This window comes from Ostrea edulis, chromosome 2 (assembly GCF_947568905.1).
Source record: "Ostrea edulis chromosome 2, xbOstEdul1.1, whole genome shotgun sequence".
NCBI classification, from domain to species: Eukaryota; Metazoa; Mollusca; class Bivalvia; order Ostreida; family Ostreidae; genus Ostrea; species Ostrea edulis.
Genome location: NC_079165.1, coordinates 57056787 through 57075393, shown reverse-complemented (window position 1 = coordinate 57075393; position 18607 = coordinate 57056787). Strand labels below are relative to the sequence as shown.

Genomic DNA, 18607 nt, shown 5'->3' with positions numbered 1-18607 from the left:
TGATTTGATATTATTAAATGGTGGGAGCAGATCAACTAGATATTAAATTCATGCCAAACTAGGGTGCCATGTAGTACAAACTGAAAACTAAACGCTTAAAGGATGGGTGTCTTTCAGGATATTCCTTTTCCTTTTAATTCACATCCATTAACATTCAAATGTTCAATTTGAGACACACGTATTTAGATACTGAACGTTATGTCGTCATTTCCTGTATTCCGCGATTTAATCTTTTAAGTTTTGTATATGATAGAGTTTGCTCAATGTGTAGTTCATGACCATTTATCATCAGATCAGTTCACCATAGATAAGAAAGTGTCCATGTTCAGTCTTGCATCTTGCTGCCTGTCTTCGTATTAAATGGGCACAAAAATTAAATTTTCTCTTGTAATTTCAGGAGAACGTGTGGGCCATTTTTTTCTACAAAAAAGTTTTACAGTATAAAATTTACCCTGCGAAATAATTTTACCACACTGTAACTGATTACATTAGAAATTCCCCAAATGTTCTGATATATTTCACAGAGAATTGACTGAAAAAAATGAATATCATCTGGGGTCTGGGGTTCGCCCTCATTGTCAATGGGCAGAAGGTTACAGTAGTATCGGATAGCGCTCGGAATTTCTCGAGTGATTTCAAATTGGCCTGGTGGATGGGGTTCAAAAATTTTCCCCAATACTGACGATTGTGTTGTACATGTAACTTGCTATCAACTCTTGAGAAGGATACTGTTTGTATACCGAATCTTGAATGTGTTGAGAACATCCAATTTGGCGATATTTTGATAACATATATACTTGCAACATTTCTAGTGTTTTTCCTTTTAGTTTATTGATAATCGTGCGTGTTAATACAATTTACTCTCCTCAGGTGAGCAGCATACTGAAATTGCTCCAAACCTCCTACTCTAGAAAGAGTGTTGTAGCACGTCTTTACTTTCTCGTTAACTATTCCTCTCTTCACTCGTGGCAGTGTTTTTAAAACTATAGTATTAACAGATATCTTCTTGAAGAATTGGAAATAATACAAATGACATGTTCCTGATTTTTTCTTCAACGGTATGTGGAATTTTCCGTCTTTTACCAATAAGAATTTTGTCATTTTACTCACCATTCAATTTATAAATGACAGTTTTATACATTCTATGAGATTTATGTTTGGAATGCCATTGTGATACAAGAAAATTACTCTATTTATTTTTGTGTTTATCTATAGTACTATTTATCGTCTATCTAGTTTTATTTGCGTTAAGTTTTATTGACATGATATTCTTGGAGGCAAATAATATAATGAACATTGTGGAATTTTTTGTTGAACATATTGTGTAACCAAATAATTTTTTTTTTGGAATATCTAGTTATATGTAGGATAAATGAATTATATATAATACAATCTTTAAAAAAAAAACAAGTATCAATTGTTTGGTTTTTATTTTAATCTGTGTTCATTTTAAGCTTGGAAGATCTATAAATATTTCTGTGATTTTATTAAAATTCCGAATGGCAATCTTATTAAAAGTATACACAGTCACATTAAGTTAGAAGTTTAAAGTAATTTATTCAAGTACATGTAATAGCGTTGACAGCATCGCTTTACCTATGAATATACACGTATAGCATGAAGATGGCTTTTGTGATTTTAGATTGATAGGCCCAAGATAACGAGCATAATTGTTCCGGGATTTTGACTTATTGTATTTGCATATTAGTTGCAGGAACTTGGTGTACTTGAAGTACTAGTATGCATTCCTTACAAAAAAATCCACCCAGGCCAAAAATGAATAAAGAAAGAAAGAAGAAATACTTCAACAATTGGATTCCCATGTAACTTTTAAAATCCCTTCGGATTTCAACAAAATCCTTTACAGGAATTTTGAAATTCCTACCAGATTTCAAATTTTTCCTATGAAAAGTTTTATTTCCATTGGGCAACAAAACCAGGGCCGTAAATTAACCTTCAATTTGGAGGAGGCAGGAAATTAGGCGGGGGTCTGGGGGCCCCCAGACGCTGAGCACATTTTGTGCACACTGAACACGTTTCGTGCAAAATCCTTGATTCTAGGGCCTTCTAAGATGTTACTTGACTAACTCATTCTAAAAGAAAGATTTGGAATGCTTTTTAAGGGAGGTATCATGTTCTTAGTTATTGGAAACAACATAAATTCTAATGAACTTTAAATTTTAATTTTTTTTGGCTCAAAAGTTGGAGGAGGCAGCTGCCTCCACCGCCTCCATGTAATTTACGGCCCTGAAAACTTTAGGAAATTAACTCTCTTGGGAAGATGATTTTCGATAGAAGTAAAATTCCTAGCAATGCTTTTCTTCGATCACGTAAGGAATTGAAAAATTCGTTAAAATTTATAAAAATGCTGCTGAATTTCAATTTGGGGGGTTTTGTACACCACGACCTGTGATATACCTTTCTGTATATATGAATTTACTTGAGAAATAAACTTAATTTTTGAAAATCCATGAGGGTATGCTTCACGCCAATATAAAGTGCGATAGCGCTTCATGATAAATATGCCGGCGTGAAGGGTTGCAAATTATACCGTCACGTATTTTCAAAAATGAACAAACAAGTTGATGATGCTGGGGTTTCAACAGTCTCGTTTAAATTAAGCTTTTCGCAAATTCTGTGGTCGTTATAACGATCTAGTTTGCCAATACAACCTATCATTGGGTCAAATGCTGTCTAAAGTGTTTCATACCGATTGTTAGGCCGTTCTTGGCACACTGATTTTAACTACGGATAACTCCGTTTACCGATCAAGTTATAGGGCTGCGATTGAGACCGGTCGACAGAGGATGCTTACTCCTCCTAGGCACCTGATCCCACCTCTGGTATATCCAGGAGTCCTTCTTTGTCCAACTCTCTATTTTGTATTGCTAATAGGAGTTATGAGATGGATCACTGTTATCTTCACCTTTTATTTATATAATCCAAGTATACTCACCAACTAGTGAAGCAAAAGAAGACAAATACGCATTCCATAAACAACTTCAGAAAGTAATAGAAAGTACGTCACGATATGATATCAGTGTTGGAGAAGAAGATTAGACAGTGAACAAGGAATGATATGAAGCCATGGGCTATATTGTGAAATAGATTAAAACAGCGAACGCCTCTCTTCGTTTTGTGCTCTCAACAACTCAGCAGTGGTCACCATGTTCAAGCACGTGGACATTCATTTGCAAACAAAGACATCACCACATGGGCAACACCACAACCAAACAAAGACATCACCACATGGGTAACAACCTCAACCAAACAAAGACATCACCACATGGGTAACAACCTCAACCAAACAAAGACATCACCACATGGGTAACAACCTCAACCAAACAAAGACATCACCACATGGGTAACAACCTCAACCAAACAAAGACATCACCACATGGGCAACACCACAACCAAACAAAGACATCACCACATGGGCAACACCACAACCAAACAAAGACATCACCACATGGGTAACAACCTCAACCAAACAAAGACATCACCACATGGGTAACAACCTCAACCAAACAAAGACATCACCACATGGGTAACAACCTCAACTAAATTGATCATACAACAGTAAATGTACAACAGCATGCTAGAGTATACAGAGTGGCAGACATTAGAAGTGACCACAACCTGGTAGTCAGCAGAGGAAAATAAAATTGCACAAACCTGGAAAGAAAACATCAAATTCTGCCGACATCAAAGTCTACCATCCTCAGCGAACACTTCGTTCTACAGACTCGTTATTTCTTTTAAAGTCATGCACTCGTACTAAACTGTATGGCGAAAGGCAGTTTGATGAAAGGTGAAGATAACGAACAGTGATCAACCTCACAACTCCTATAAGCAATACAAAATAGATAGTTAGGCAAACACGGACCCCTGGACACACCAAAGGTAGGATCAGGTGCCTAGGATGAGTAAGTATCCCCTGTCGACCACAGGTGCTTGTGGACAGGACTTCCAGTACCCCCCTTCTTGTATTTTTGAATGTTCAATTCCTTGGGTTCTTCGGACGTATTTTTGATAAAATATGTAACTTCAGAGTTTATCTATTTCAATGGAATACACAAATCTCGGATAGAAACCGTTTTTAAAAATAACATATCACCGATCATAATCTATGAACATATAAATGTACAACAACAATAACAAAACCAAAAACATCAGGAAGGACAAGTGGCGAGAGCTGGAAAATGGTAGATGAGAGGAATCAAATGGAAAAAAAATAGATCTGTTCGATTCGAAAGAGTAAAAGAAAGACTAGAAAGGAATACATTGATAAAGAAAGAATAAGAGGAGATATACGTGTTTGGACAGATGAGTTAGCAGGGGAAGCAGACATAGCTGCACAAACTAGCAATACGAAAAGGGTGTGTGCGATCAATAAGCAGTGGTGTAAAGTCAAACCTAAGAATCTTAGTGTTGTGAAAATCAAGGCTTGTGAGATTCTCTGCAAAAGAATCTTAGTGTTGTGAAAATCAAGGCTAGTGAGATTTTCTCCAAAAGAATCTTAGTGTTGTGGAAAGCAAGGCTTGTGAAATTCTCTCCAAAAGAATCTTAGTGTTGTGAAAAGAAAGGCTTGTGAGACTCTCTCCAAAAGAATCTTAGTGTTGTGAAAATCAAGGCTAGTGAGATTTTCTCCAAAAGAATCTTAGGGTTGTGGAAAGCAAGGCTTGTGAAATTCTCTCCAAAAGAATCTTAGTGTTGTGAAAAGAAAGGCTTGTGAGACTCTCTCCAAAAGAATCTTAGTGTTGTGAAAATCAAGGCTAGTGAGATTTTCTCCAAAAGAATCTTAGGGTTGTGGAAAGCAAGGCTTGTGAAATTCTCTCCAAAAGAATCTTAGTGTTGTGAAAAGAAAGGCTTGTGAGACTCTCTCCAAAAGAATCTTAGTGTTGTGAAAAGCAAGGTTAGTGAGATTCTCTCCAAAAGAATCTTAGTGTTGTGAAAAGCAAGGTTAGTGAGATTCTCTCCAAAAGAATCTTAGTGTTGTGAAAAGCAAGGTTAGTGAGATTCTCTCCAAAAGAATCTTAGTGTTGTGAAAAGCAAGGTTAGTGAGATTCTCTCCAAAAGAATCTTAGTGTTGTGAAAAGGAAGCTTAGTGACATTCTCTCCAAAGGAATCTTAGTGTTGTAAAAACCAAGGCTAGTGAGATTTTCTCCAAAAGAACTGATATTAGAGAAAGATGGAAAAAAGATTGAACGATGTACTTCATAGGCCTGAAGCAGACCAAACCGCTGATTAATTCAAAGAGTGCACAAAAATACTAGACATAGACACAGAACCACCAAAACTTAGAAACTGAAGACTGGGAAAGCATCATCGCAGAACTTCTAAAAGCAGATACTGACACGGCAGTTAATAAGATACACAACATCATTACAAAGTATTAATTTAGAGAAGAAAGGGTAACACAAGCTTGAAACAAAGGGTTGATAGTAAACTTGAGTTTAGGGAATCAACCTTATAACCTACGTGTTCTTCCTCTTTTTTCAACTATAGTCCAGCTGGACATATCATTACTAGTGATGTTGATATAGTTAAAATGAGGACCTGAAATTACTTGTTTTAAAAGGTCCTAATTTCAGAGAATCTCGGTCTTTTAATTGGTGATAGAACTTCATCTCTGTTATGCATTCTTACGAAGATTAAGTCAGACGATGGGCTACACATCAAAACAAAAGTATGTACCATCTATCCTTCTGTGTTTAGTAAACCAGAAATGATCAAAGAATTGGATAGATTACCTGAGGAATATATAACTTATACGGTACCAATTTTGATGCACCAGATGCGCATTTCGACAAATAATGTCTCTTCAGTGATGCTCAAGCCAAAATTTTGGAAATTCGAAATAACAATAAACTTGTAATAGGTAAAAGGAAAACTAGAGTGCCAAAACCTGGAGCCAAATTCGTCCAAGGATAAGAGCTATGCATGAGGGAGATAATCCTTAATTTTGAAATGAATTTCTAAATTTTATCCCAGCAATTAAATATATTTAATTAAAAATATTCCGTATATTTTACTGATTTTACAGAGTTTTTTTCGTTTCAGCTGACAAAAACTTGTAACCACATTGTTTTTGTTTGTAAGGCTCAATATTACAACTGTATTTTAAACGAACGTGGAATTAATTCCACATTTGGTAATCGTACTTGTACTCCAACTGCCCTTTCAGAAGATGCAATTCTTCAAAACCATGCCTCAGTTGTAGACACATTTAAAATCCCAGACAATGAGATAGATGGATTTAAGTTACCGTACCCGTACTGGATTCCTAAACTTCACAAAAACCCTTACAAACAAAGATACATTGCTGGATCCAGTAAATGTTCTACCAAGCCCCTATCTTTGCTCCTCACGAACATATTGACAGCTATGAAAGAGAAACTTCAAACGTACTGTGCCACAACATATGCCAGAAGGGGTGTAAATCAAATGTGGTTTCCAAAAAATTCTACAGAACTTTCAATAAACTTATGACTTTTCAACACTTTATACGACCATTCATCACGTTAAATTAAATATTAGACTTTTTGACATCATGGACACTTGCTTCTTCAACAATAATGGGAAAAGTAAATATTCTTATCTCGTGATCAGTCATCCAAAAATGACTTTGTTAAACATTACCTTGATTCCACACACAAATAATCTAAGATTGAGATAAAACAATGTGCTAGAGTGCCTCATTGACAATATCTTCGTAATTTTTGGTGATCAGGTCTTCCAACAGTCTGACGGAATTCCCATGGGCACGAATTGTGCTCCTTTGTTAGCTGACCTGTGTTTATATTCTTGTGAAGCAGATTTTATTAAAAACCTACCACATTAGAAGAAAAACTTTCTTGATATGGCTTTCAACTCGATATTCAGATATATCAATGACGTTTCATCTACTAATAATCATCATTTTCATTCATATGTCGATTTTGTATCTTCCAGTGAACTTGAAAAAAGGCAACACAGAGTCCTCCACATCTGCTTTGTACTTAGATACATGTATTTTATTGAAAATAGATAATATCGGCAAACTACTAACAACTCAATTTTATGACAAACATGGCAATGTTCCATTATCATCTGTATATTGTGTTTTATATCTCTCAAATGATTCAATACGCAAGAGCTTGTTCTGCGTATAACTTTTTAAATCGAAGCAGGCTAATGACAAAAAAATTGATGGTACAGGGGTTCCAACAGTCTCGTTTAAAATCAGCATTTCGTAGATTCTATTGTCGTTATAACGATCAAGTTTGCCAATGTCACCTATCATTGGGTCAAATGCTGTCTGACTTGTTTCATACCAATTGTTAGGCCGTTCTTGGCATACTGGTTCTGACTATGGATTACTCCGTTTACATGATCAAGATATAGGGCTCACGGCGGGTGTGACCGATCGACAGCCGATGCTTACTCCTCCTAAACTCCTGATCCCACCTGATATATCCAGGGATCCGTGTTTGCTCATCCCTTAAACGAGTTATGAGATTGATTACTGCTCCTTATCTTCACATTTTCAGCCTCTCCTATCACATCATCCTGCTCTAAATGAATTTAAACCTTAACCTTTGCGGAAATTTATTTTGCATGTTAATTAAACAAGAAGTCATCAAAAGTGGAAACCGATTATTGAAACCATTTGCATGTTCTATACAGAATACATTACAAGAAAAATCCCGGTCTGAATCAAACCTATCAATGAAAACATGTATCATTTTCTCAGAGTTAGCTGGAATGACATACTTGTCTGCTGCTGAGACGCTTCTAGCTTTGACTATTGTTTATCTAATCCGTATTTCCTTTCCTCTAAAATGAATCCAAGTAGCTATTGACTAGTCCATTTTCTGGTCTTATAAGTGCTTGATCTTCTTTTTCAGCCACAATTATCTCCTCTTGGAATGTCTCGTTGTCAAGTTGAATTTTCAAATATGACCTTCCCAAATTCTTGTAAAAGTTCCCCACTAATACTGGTTAAGGAATTCGATCTTTTACTTGGGGGGATTTTCTCAAGAAAATCTTTTAGAAATAATTGATCTGGTGGCACCAATATCTGTGGTCCAATCTACCTCTACTCCTTGTACGGAACCACTTATATATATATCCCTAGACATCCATTGATCTGTCTTAAAATACTAGTAGCACAACAAGACTGACAATACAGTATTCAACTGTATCACAATTGCTCGTATCAAGGAATTCCACTGTGTCAGTAACGGGCATTTCACTTAACTTATGTTGCGTATCAGACTGATCACCTGGTGTATACAATCGGGGTTTATTATAGACACCAACCACAGTCACCCAGTTTCCAAGACCGTCTTCAAGAGTCCCATACTTCCCAAAACCCTGTTCTGTTCAACCTTTAACTCTTCTTACTGATCTTGAGATTCACCAGGCCAACTACCTGTACTCTCAGCATCACAAAATATAACAGTTGAATGAAAGGTGAAGATAACGAACAGTGATCAATCTCATAACTCCTATAAGCAATACAAAATAGATAGTTGGGCAAACACGGACCCCTGAACACACCAGTGAATCATAGTCAAAATTTTCCTTGAATTTATAAAAACCTCCACTGTCAGTCTTGGTATCATTTCCCGCATTGTAAGACAATCCATAAGCGAAATTTTGTAAATTATGGTTATCTTTAAAATCCGCTTGCGTCATCCCACGACCTTTAGCATCCCACGACCTTTAGAGCTGACTCTCTCTAGTTTGACAATGATTTGAATTCGGTGGCAGTAGTGTTCAGATTACTATTCACGTTTCCTCTGGGTGCTTTTTCACTTGAACATATTTTAGCGAAATGGCCTTGTCCACCACATCTATAACATACAAAAGGATATTTCTGCTTGCACGACAACTTATTTGGCGAAGACTTTGAAGAGAGAACTTCATTTAAATTGTCTCTTAGTTTTGCTCTTGTTATATAATGCACAATTTCCGAGTTGCCCTATAATTCTTTCCCATTGTGGAACTCTTGCGGACAGTGAGACGCAAAACATACTTTCGTCCACATGCGGTGGGTACGAATGTTTATCGCTAAAGAATGATTATCAGACAGCATGCAACCACCCAAACTGCGAGAACACACAATTTTATTAAGTATTTGATAATAAAATAGCTGAAACAAAAATCGATAATCATCATCTATTTTGATGAAAGTATCACACGTGCAAAAGGAAATAAAAAATAATTTCATACTTAATCTAACCTAATTCAAACAAATATTATTCTTCATATGGTCAATTTAATGTATACCAAAGGCTGATATAAACAATATTTACGCTTTTATAACTTTTATCCTTATTTGCATACCTAGTCTGTGCGAGAGTGAAAAATGTCATTTATTAAAGGAAACAAATGACGAAATTAAAGGTAAAGGTTCACAAACAAAAAGAGGGGAAATCAGCATTTAAAAAAAATTGTCATATCATTGCATCAATATCGACACATCTGTCCAGATTTCCCCCCTAAATGATTTACCCAAAAACAATACTCCTGACTAGTTCAAACAGGGGAAAATCAGCAGATATATAACATCTAATTACACAGAATTTCAACACATCTGTCCTGATTTCCCCCCAAAATGGTTATCACAATTAACAATACTACTGACTAGAAATAACAATTACTACTGCCTAGTTGAAACTTAAACTTGGAAAACTTGTTCCAAAGCGTAAAACCAATCTGTTAGAAGCGTTTGCACCAAACAATATAATTTCTAACAGAGAAAAGACAAGCGACATATAGACAAGTACTCATTGGTTCAGACACAGATCTAGATAGTTTTACTGGTGTATAGGGGTACCTGATGAGGGTTTAATAATCAGGGGTACATACAGGTTTTATCTAATAATATGGAAAACAGTTTCGCCATAAATGCTATTATTTCCATAATAGGTATTGTATACATCTTGTACCCATCCAAGCGTTCAACAGAATACTGAACGTACCTCCAACACAGCAGAGATGATATCTCGGAAATTGCGTATCAGAGCTTGTCTGATTCTGTCTTGTACTACTTGTAATTATATTCTTTTTCAGGAAAAGTAGGTTTCAGCTGATACTGTGTATCTGTTTCTTTTGAGAATTTGCCCAACTTCTAGAGTTTCGATCATGAGCCCCTTTAGCACTAGCTGAATTACCCTAACTTGACGAACTAAGTGTCTATGTCCGCTATAGCGGTCATTTTCCTCATTTTCTGCTCTTGGGTATCTAGTTGTCTCCTCATACTCAATAACATTTCTAACAGCTCCCCCAATAGTTCAGGGGTCTTTATTGAGTTAAAGATAAATCCTAGCCTTTTCATTCATTAGGCGCAGGAAGAACCGTGGAACTATCGGTAGGGTCTTCTTGTCAGGCAATATTGTCCTTTACTATAGCGGCTTTTAATGTTGCTCCATATCCTGAGCAGATTCACTTTTTTTTTAAATCCCTTCTCCGAAATGGTTTGAAAAGTTTTTGGCGACTCATAGATTCCTAAGAGATTCGCCATTTCCCTTCATAGTCTCCTATAACTTGTTAAAATTTTAGGGCCGAGTTCCTCAAAAGCAAACTCACCTGCCGTGCCTTCCAATCTAGACAAGAGCTGGCAAAAGCAAACTCACCTTCCGTGCCTTCCAGTCTAGACTAGAGCTGGCAAAAGCAAACTCACCTGACGTGCCTTCCAGTCTAGACAAGAGCTGGCAAAAGCAAATTCACCTGACGTGCCTTCCAGTCTAGACAAGAGCTGGCAAAAGCAAATTCACCTGCCGTGCCTTCCAGTCTAGACAAGAGCTGACCGATTTTCTCCTTTTCTGTCCCACTATTGTATATGGTAACAAGTCTATTGATATAGGCTTTCCAACTTTCAGATTGCTCTCCCTTGAAAGCAGGTAGTTTTGTAGAAACGCTGTTTCTTTTATTGAAAACTCTATTTGTAGAGACAGAACTTGGATGATCTGGTGAATCATTGCATAACTCCAATTCTCGCTCTCTAATGTCTCTTTTTATTCGTTTACTACTAGGTCTACTATTTGACCGTCTTAAAGTTTTCCTTATTGTCAAGATAATTTCTTTTGTTGGTAGTTAATTCAGTTACAGTAGTTTTGAAAATATTCCTAGCGTCTCAGTCATTTTGTTGAATGCTCCATGAATCCTTTGAGCAAATCTCTCCAATATGTATATGTCTTGTGGGCTTTCATTTTCCTTGTCTAGAGCCATTTCCTCATTTTCAAATCCACTGTGAAGGTCTTGACATTCTTTTATGTGGTCTTATTCCTTAAACTGAGAGGACTTGTATTTGATAATTTATTGGTTCCTTTGGGGGATCCTACAATAGTGTGAGGGTACAATTCGCCCTTTGTTTTCTCTGTATCTGAGTTCCCAGTGAAATTGTCCCTTTATATTCATTTAAGTTGTCCTCCTCACTTTCTTGATAAACATTTTCTATTTCTCTAGAGAACAGGTATTTTGACTACATGTAGTTTCAATGGTATAAATTTGTCCATTTTTCATAGCTGCCTGGCGTCTTGTGAACATCGTGAAGTTTTTCTTCGTAAGTCCGTATCTCTGGATCCACGCTTGGAAATTGTGGATCCCACTTCTGACACCAAAATGTGTAACGAGTTAGCGCTACATGACTATTCCACTTTTCACGACTAGATGTGTATTTTATTTGACACGGGCAAATATAAAATCAAAGTAAAAAATGTAAGCTAGGCAAAAAACAAAAAATAAAAACACGATGAATAAAATATCTTGAGATGATGGCCTATTGAGCAGTGGATATATCACTGACAATGAAAAGGCAAAAAATCGGTAAAATTGTGCCCGAATTTTACTGTTTCCAGGGCTAAACACTACCCTACATTCAGTGCCACTCCATACTCCGCACAAGCGTCAGAGGGTACATCAGCAGGGAATTCTCATTTGCAATTATATGAACTTCCGTTCCCTTTTTGCCGATTTTTCGCATTTGAGAAGCAGTAGACGATGTTTGACTGTTGATTATAGCCGATAAATGGACTTTATTTCCAGTTCCCCATGACGATGCGAGAGGTAAGACCTTGACAGAGTTGCTTCTATACGGTAGGGGTCGAATTATCATAGTATATCGAACTTTTTGCCAAAAATTGCAAGCGATGCAGCTGGTGAAAAAGAAAACCAAGATGGCGTCGTGATATAACTTGTGAATAGTTTGTTTATTGGTAGACAGTTTTTTATCATAAATATTTAAACTTCGAGTCCCTGTGCATTATGCCCTTGAATTGGCGTCCATTGAATCCATTTTAATTCTGCTCAGTAACTCTACCTGACCATACAGTCATTTTGAAGTTTGTGTTGTTGTTTTCATTGTTACGTACGTGTATTCCTACGCGCCATTTCAAAACTGTTCATAAAGCCTTTTGATGAGGGAAACTATATGTATTAATAATTAAAACATTATTAAATGATACGAAATAAATCTTATAATTCTTTTCCTGATGGCGGTATCATAGGGAAAATTGGACGGAAAACTTTTTCATCAATGCTATTGATAAAGTTTTCTGTTCTGACTTCCCTGTGCTACCGCCATCAAGAACATAATTATAAGATTCATTTCTTAATAACTCTAACAGGGAAACTGCAAAGGGGTCCTTTGGATAGAGGTGTTTGCCAAGAGGAGTAACTCTAAAAGAAGAAGCAAGTTATTTTTTTTCTTAAACATTTGGTGTTTCCATCTAAATTCCGTGGATAACTCAAGAAATGATATAGCATAATGATTTAATCACCTATTGACTGAAATTCGTACATTCACTGGGGAAAGATACACGTTCCAACATAATTTTCCATATCAAAAAACCCCACACAAATCAAAAACTTAATTAAAATCCGAATTTTGTTAGTCTTTATTTGAAAAACAAATTTGTTATACGAAAGTAATTGTAACCTCCTTATACTAACGAGTTACAAAAACAAGAGGCCCATAGGCATTAATTGTCACCTGGGTAACATACAGCAACACTTCAATGGGCAGCTAAATCACACAAGGTATTAAGTTTTTTTTAAACGTGAAAATAAATTGTCCTTAACTTTCCGAATTCATATTTTTTCCCTTCAAAATCTGAACTTTTATGACCGCTCTCTAAAGTGACAGTAAGTACATTGTACACGTAATTCAGGGGTTATTAATTCCACAATTTCTTCATAGCCATATCACACGCAATAGTATTGTGTCACAATGTGCCATGTTCAAAAGGGTGGTTTTACTATACAACAAGAGGTCCATGGGCAACATCACTCACCTGAGTCACCTTGGCTCATATTTAAAGATTTTTCCTATGTCTTCCAATGTAAAACTTTGATCCCTATTGTGACCCCAACTAACCCCTGGAGGCCATGATTTTAACAAACTTGAATCTGCACTATGTCAGAAAGCTTTCATGTAAATTTAAACTGTTCTGCCTCGGTGGTTTTTTAGAAGATTTTTAAATGACCCCATCCTATTTTTGCATGTTTGTGATTATCTCCCCTTTGAAAGGGACATGGTCCTTTATTTTAAAAAAAAACTTGAAAGTCCTTTACCCAAGGATGCTTTAGGCCAAGTTTGGTTGAAATTGGCACAGTGGTTCTGGAGAAGAAGTCGAAAATGTAAACAGTTTACAGACAGACGGACAGACAGACAAACGGGCGGACAACAGGCGATCAGAAAAGCTCACTTGAGCTTTCAGCTCAGTTGAGCTAACAAGCATCATCACTCTTTTACCTATTAAGATCTGCCCCAAAGCCTGAGCCCCTGATGCAAGGGTAGGGATTTCTCAATTTTAATACAAAGGTATATGCTGCTTTTTGTAATTATGCATATCAAGGTATTTAATAGAATGCTTGTACAAAGTGATAGTGAAAACAAGAGATGTTTGTAAAACACCCCCCCCCCCATGGTGTCAAATTAAAATGGGTTATACACACACATCATTTAATTGAGAGTAGTATCATAAATTCAAAATATTGAGCAGACAATATCTTCCTATGTCAAGAGTGGATTGACCATGTGACCCAAAAATCAATTGGGGTCATCAACTCCTGAAGATGAATGTACAGTATATTCCTATGTCCAGTTTGACCCTTGAACTTTGACCATGTGACCTCAAAATCAATAGGAGTCATCTTCTCCTGATGATGTACCAGTGTACCATGTTTGATGTCTGTCAAGCAAAGGGTTCTCAAGATATTGAGCAGACAGTATATTCCAATGTCCAGTTTGACCCTTGACCTTTGACCATGTAACCTCAAAATCAATAGGGGTCATTTTCTTCTAAAGATATACCAGTGTACCAAGTTTGATGTCTGTCAAGCAAAGGGTTCTCAAGATATTGAGCGGACAGTATATTCCTATGTCCAGAGTAGATTGACTCTTGACTTTTAACCTTTTGACCTGAAAAATAATAGAGATCCTCTTCTTTTCATAACCAACCCACATATGAAATATCGTTACGATCAAGTGAATGGTTCTCAAGATATTGAGCGGACAACATGTGGTCTACCGACCGACAGGTGCAAACCAATATCCCCTCTTCTTTGAAGGGGGGCATAAAAATATTTATGGTTATATCCACTATTCAGGGGCAACCACAATACTAACTCTGATCTCACAAGATGTCAAACAGATATTTTCAAATGACCAATCATTTAAATCGTGGCTTTTGATTTTGTGACTTGAAAACCAATGAGGGCAATTTACTTCTTATGATGTACCAGTATACCAAATTTGATGTCTGTCAAGCAAAGGGTTCTTAAGATATTGAGCAGACAATATCTTAATACTATGTCCAGTCTGACACTCGATCTTGTGACCTCAAAATCCATAGGGGACACCTATATATTTAAACTTCTTAGGGGGTAAATTTACCAAGATTAATGTCTGTACATGGAGCAAATTAGGGTTCTAAAGAAATTGAGCAGAAAAATATCTTAATATGTTCAGTTTTACCCTTGTCCTTTGACTTTAAAATCAATTTGTGGACATCTACTTTTGGGGGGGGGAGGGGGGGGTAGTGTACCAAGTTTGATGTCTGTCAATCAAAGGGTTCTCAAGATATTGAGTGGACAACATCTTCCCATGTACAAAGGAGATTGACCCTTGACCTTGTGATCTCGAAATAAATAGGAGCAATGTATTCTCTAGAGACAACCACTGTACCAAGTTTGGTTATTTACTATCAAACAAATGGTTCTTTAGATATTGAGCGGACAAGACTTGGTTTACAAACTGACTGAATGACCTACAGGTACAATACAGGGGGGGGGGGGGGGGGCATAAAAATCAAGACAACACATAAGAATAAGAAATGTTCGAAATCGAAATGAAACTTGATCTGTAAGTCATCATGGCAATGAGACATACCAAAATTGCTCATTATCACAACTACACCACCAAAAAAAACCCCCAAACAAACCAAATTCTGGAAAACAACAAATAATTAGAAATTTTCAAAGTCTGAGCTAATGCAATAACTTTAGTGAAACAATTAAGTCATCAATATAAAGAGATATACCAAAAATACAATCAAGTCATCAATATAAAGAGACATACCAAAAATACAATCAAGTCATCAATATAAAGAGACATACCAAAAATACAATCAAGTCATCAATATACAGAGACATACCAAAAATACAATCAAATCATCAATATACAGAGACATACCAAAAATACAATCAAGTCATCAATATACAGAGACATACCAAAAATACAATCAAGTCATCAATATAAAGAGACATACCAAAAATACAATCAAGTCATCAATATAAAGAAACATACCAAAAATACAATCAAGTCATCAATATACAAAGACATACCAAAAATACAATCAAGTCATCAATATAAAGAGACATACCAAATATACAATCAAGTCATCAATATACAGAGATATACCAAAAATACAATCAAGTTATCAATATAAAGAGACATACTAAAAATATAATCAAGTCATCAATATAAAGAAACATACTAAGAATACAATCAAGTCATCAATATAAAGAAACATACTAAAAATATAATCAAATCATCAATATACAGAGACATACCAAAAATACAATCAAGTTATCAATATAAAGACACATACCAAAAATACAATCAAGTTATCAATATAAAGAGACATACTAAAAATATAATCAAGTCATCAATATAAAGAAACATACTAAGAATACAATCAAGTCATCAATATAAAGAAACATACTAAAAATATAATCAAGTCATCAATATAAAGAGACATACCAAAAATACAATCAAGTCATCAATATACAGAGACATACCAAAAATACAATCAAGTCATCAATATACAGAGACATACCAAAAATACAATCAAGTCATCTATATACAGAGACATACTAAAAATATAATCAAGTTATCAATATACAGAGACATACCAAAAATACAATCAAGTCATCAATAAAAAGAGACATACCAAAAATACAATCAAGTCATCAATATACAGAGACATACCAAAAATACAATCAAATCATCAATATACAGAGACATACCAAAAATACAATCAAGTCATCAATATACAGAGACATACCAAAAATACAATCAAGTCATCAATATAAAGAGACATACCAAAAATACAATCAAGTCATCAATATAAAGAAACATACCAAAAATACAATCAAGTCATCAATATACAAAGACATACCAAAAATACAATCAAGTCATCAATATAAAGAGACATACCAAATATACAATCAAGTCATCAATATACAGAGATATACCAAAAATACAATCAAGTTATCAATATAAAGAGACATACTAAAAATATAATCAAGTCATCAATATAAAGAAACATACTAAGAATACAATCAAGTCATCAATATAAAGAAACATACTAAAAATATAATCAAATCATCAATATACAGAGACATACCAAAAATACAATCAAGTTATCAATATAAAGACACATACCAAAAATACAATCAAGTTATCAATATAAAGAGACATACTAAAAATATAATCAAGTCATCAATATAAAGAAACATACTAAGAATACAATCAAGTCATCAATATAAAGAAACATACTAAAAATATAATCAAGTCATCAATATAAAGAGACATACCAAAAATACAATCAAGTCATAAATATACAGAGACATACCAAAAATACAATCAAGTCATCAATATACAGAGACATACCAAAAATACAATCAAGTCATCTATATACAGAGACATACTAAAAATATAATCAAGTTATCAATATACAGAGACATACCAAAAATACAATCAAGTCATCAATAAAAAGAGACATACCAAAAATACAATCAAGTCATCAATATACAGAGACATACCAAAAATACAATCAAATCATCAATATACAGAGACATACCAAAAATACAATCAAGTCATCAATATACAGAGACATACCAAAAATACAATCAAGTCATCAATATAAAGAGACATACCAAAAATACAATCAAGTCATCAATATAAAGAAACATACCAAAAATACAATCAAGTCATCAATATACAAAGACATACCAAAAATACAATCAAGTCATCAATATAAAGAGACATACCAAATATACAATCAAGTCATCAATATACAGAGATATACCAAAAATACAATCAAGTTATCAATATAAAGAGACATACTAAAAATATAATCAAGTCATCAATATAAAGAAACATACTAAGAATACAATCAAGTCATCAATATAAAGAAACATACTAAAAATATAATCAAATCATCAATATACAGAGACATACCAAAAATACAATCAAGTTATCAATATAAAGACACATACCAAAAATACAATCAAGTTATCAATATAAAGAGACATACTAAAAATATAATCAAGTCATCAATATAAAGAAACATACTAAGAATACAATCAAGTCATCAATATAAAGAAACATACTAAAAATATAATCAAGTCATCAATATAAAGAGACATACCAAAAATACAATCAAGTCATCAATATACAGAGACATACCAAAAATACAATCAAGTCATCAATATACAGAGACATACCAAAAATACAATCAAGTCATCTATATACAGAGACATACTAAAAATATAATCAAGTTATCAATATACAGAGACATACCAAAAATACAATCAAGTCATCAATAAAAAGAGACATACCAAAAATACAATCAAGTCATCAATATAAAGAGACATAATTATTAAAAATACAATCAAGTCATCAATATAAAGAGACATACCAAAAATACAATCAAGTCATTAATATACAGAGACATACCAAAATTACAATCAAGTCATCAATATAAAGACACATACCAAAAATACAATCAAATCATCAATATACAGAGACATACCAAAAATACAATCAAGTCATCAATATAAAGAGACATACTAAAAATACAATCAAGTCATCAATATAAAGACACATACCAAAAATACAATCAAGTCATCAATATACAGAGACATACCAAAAATACAATCAAGTCATCAATATAAAGAAACATACCAAAAATACAATCAAGTTGACATAATTACCAAAAATACAAGCAAGTCATCAATATAAAGAAACATACCAAAAATACAACGAATTCATCAATATAAATAGACGTAATTACCATACAAGCGAGTCATCAAATAAAGAGACATACCA

At 34.6% G+C, this 18607-nt stretch overlaps 1 protein-coding gene across 1 annotated transcript in view; it reads left to right on the top strand.

The window, feature by feature from the left end:
* Positions 1 to 1413, top strand: part of LOC125680486 (probable G-protein coupled receptor 158) — a 43438-nt gene extending 42025 nt beyond the window's left edge. Inside the window, exon 10 of the mRNA XM_048920111.2 lies at positions 1 to 1413. This exon is cut by the window's left edge and continues 576 nt beyond it. The gene's annotated coding sequence lies outside the window, so the exon portion shown is untranslated.
* The last annotated feature ends 17194 nt before the right edge of the window (positions 1414 to 18607 follow it).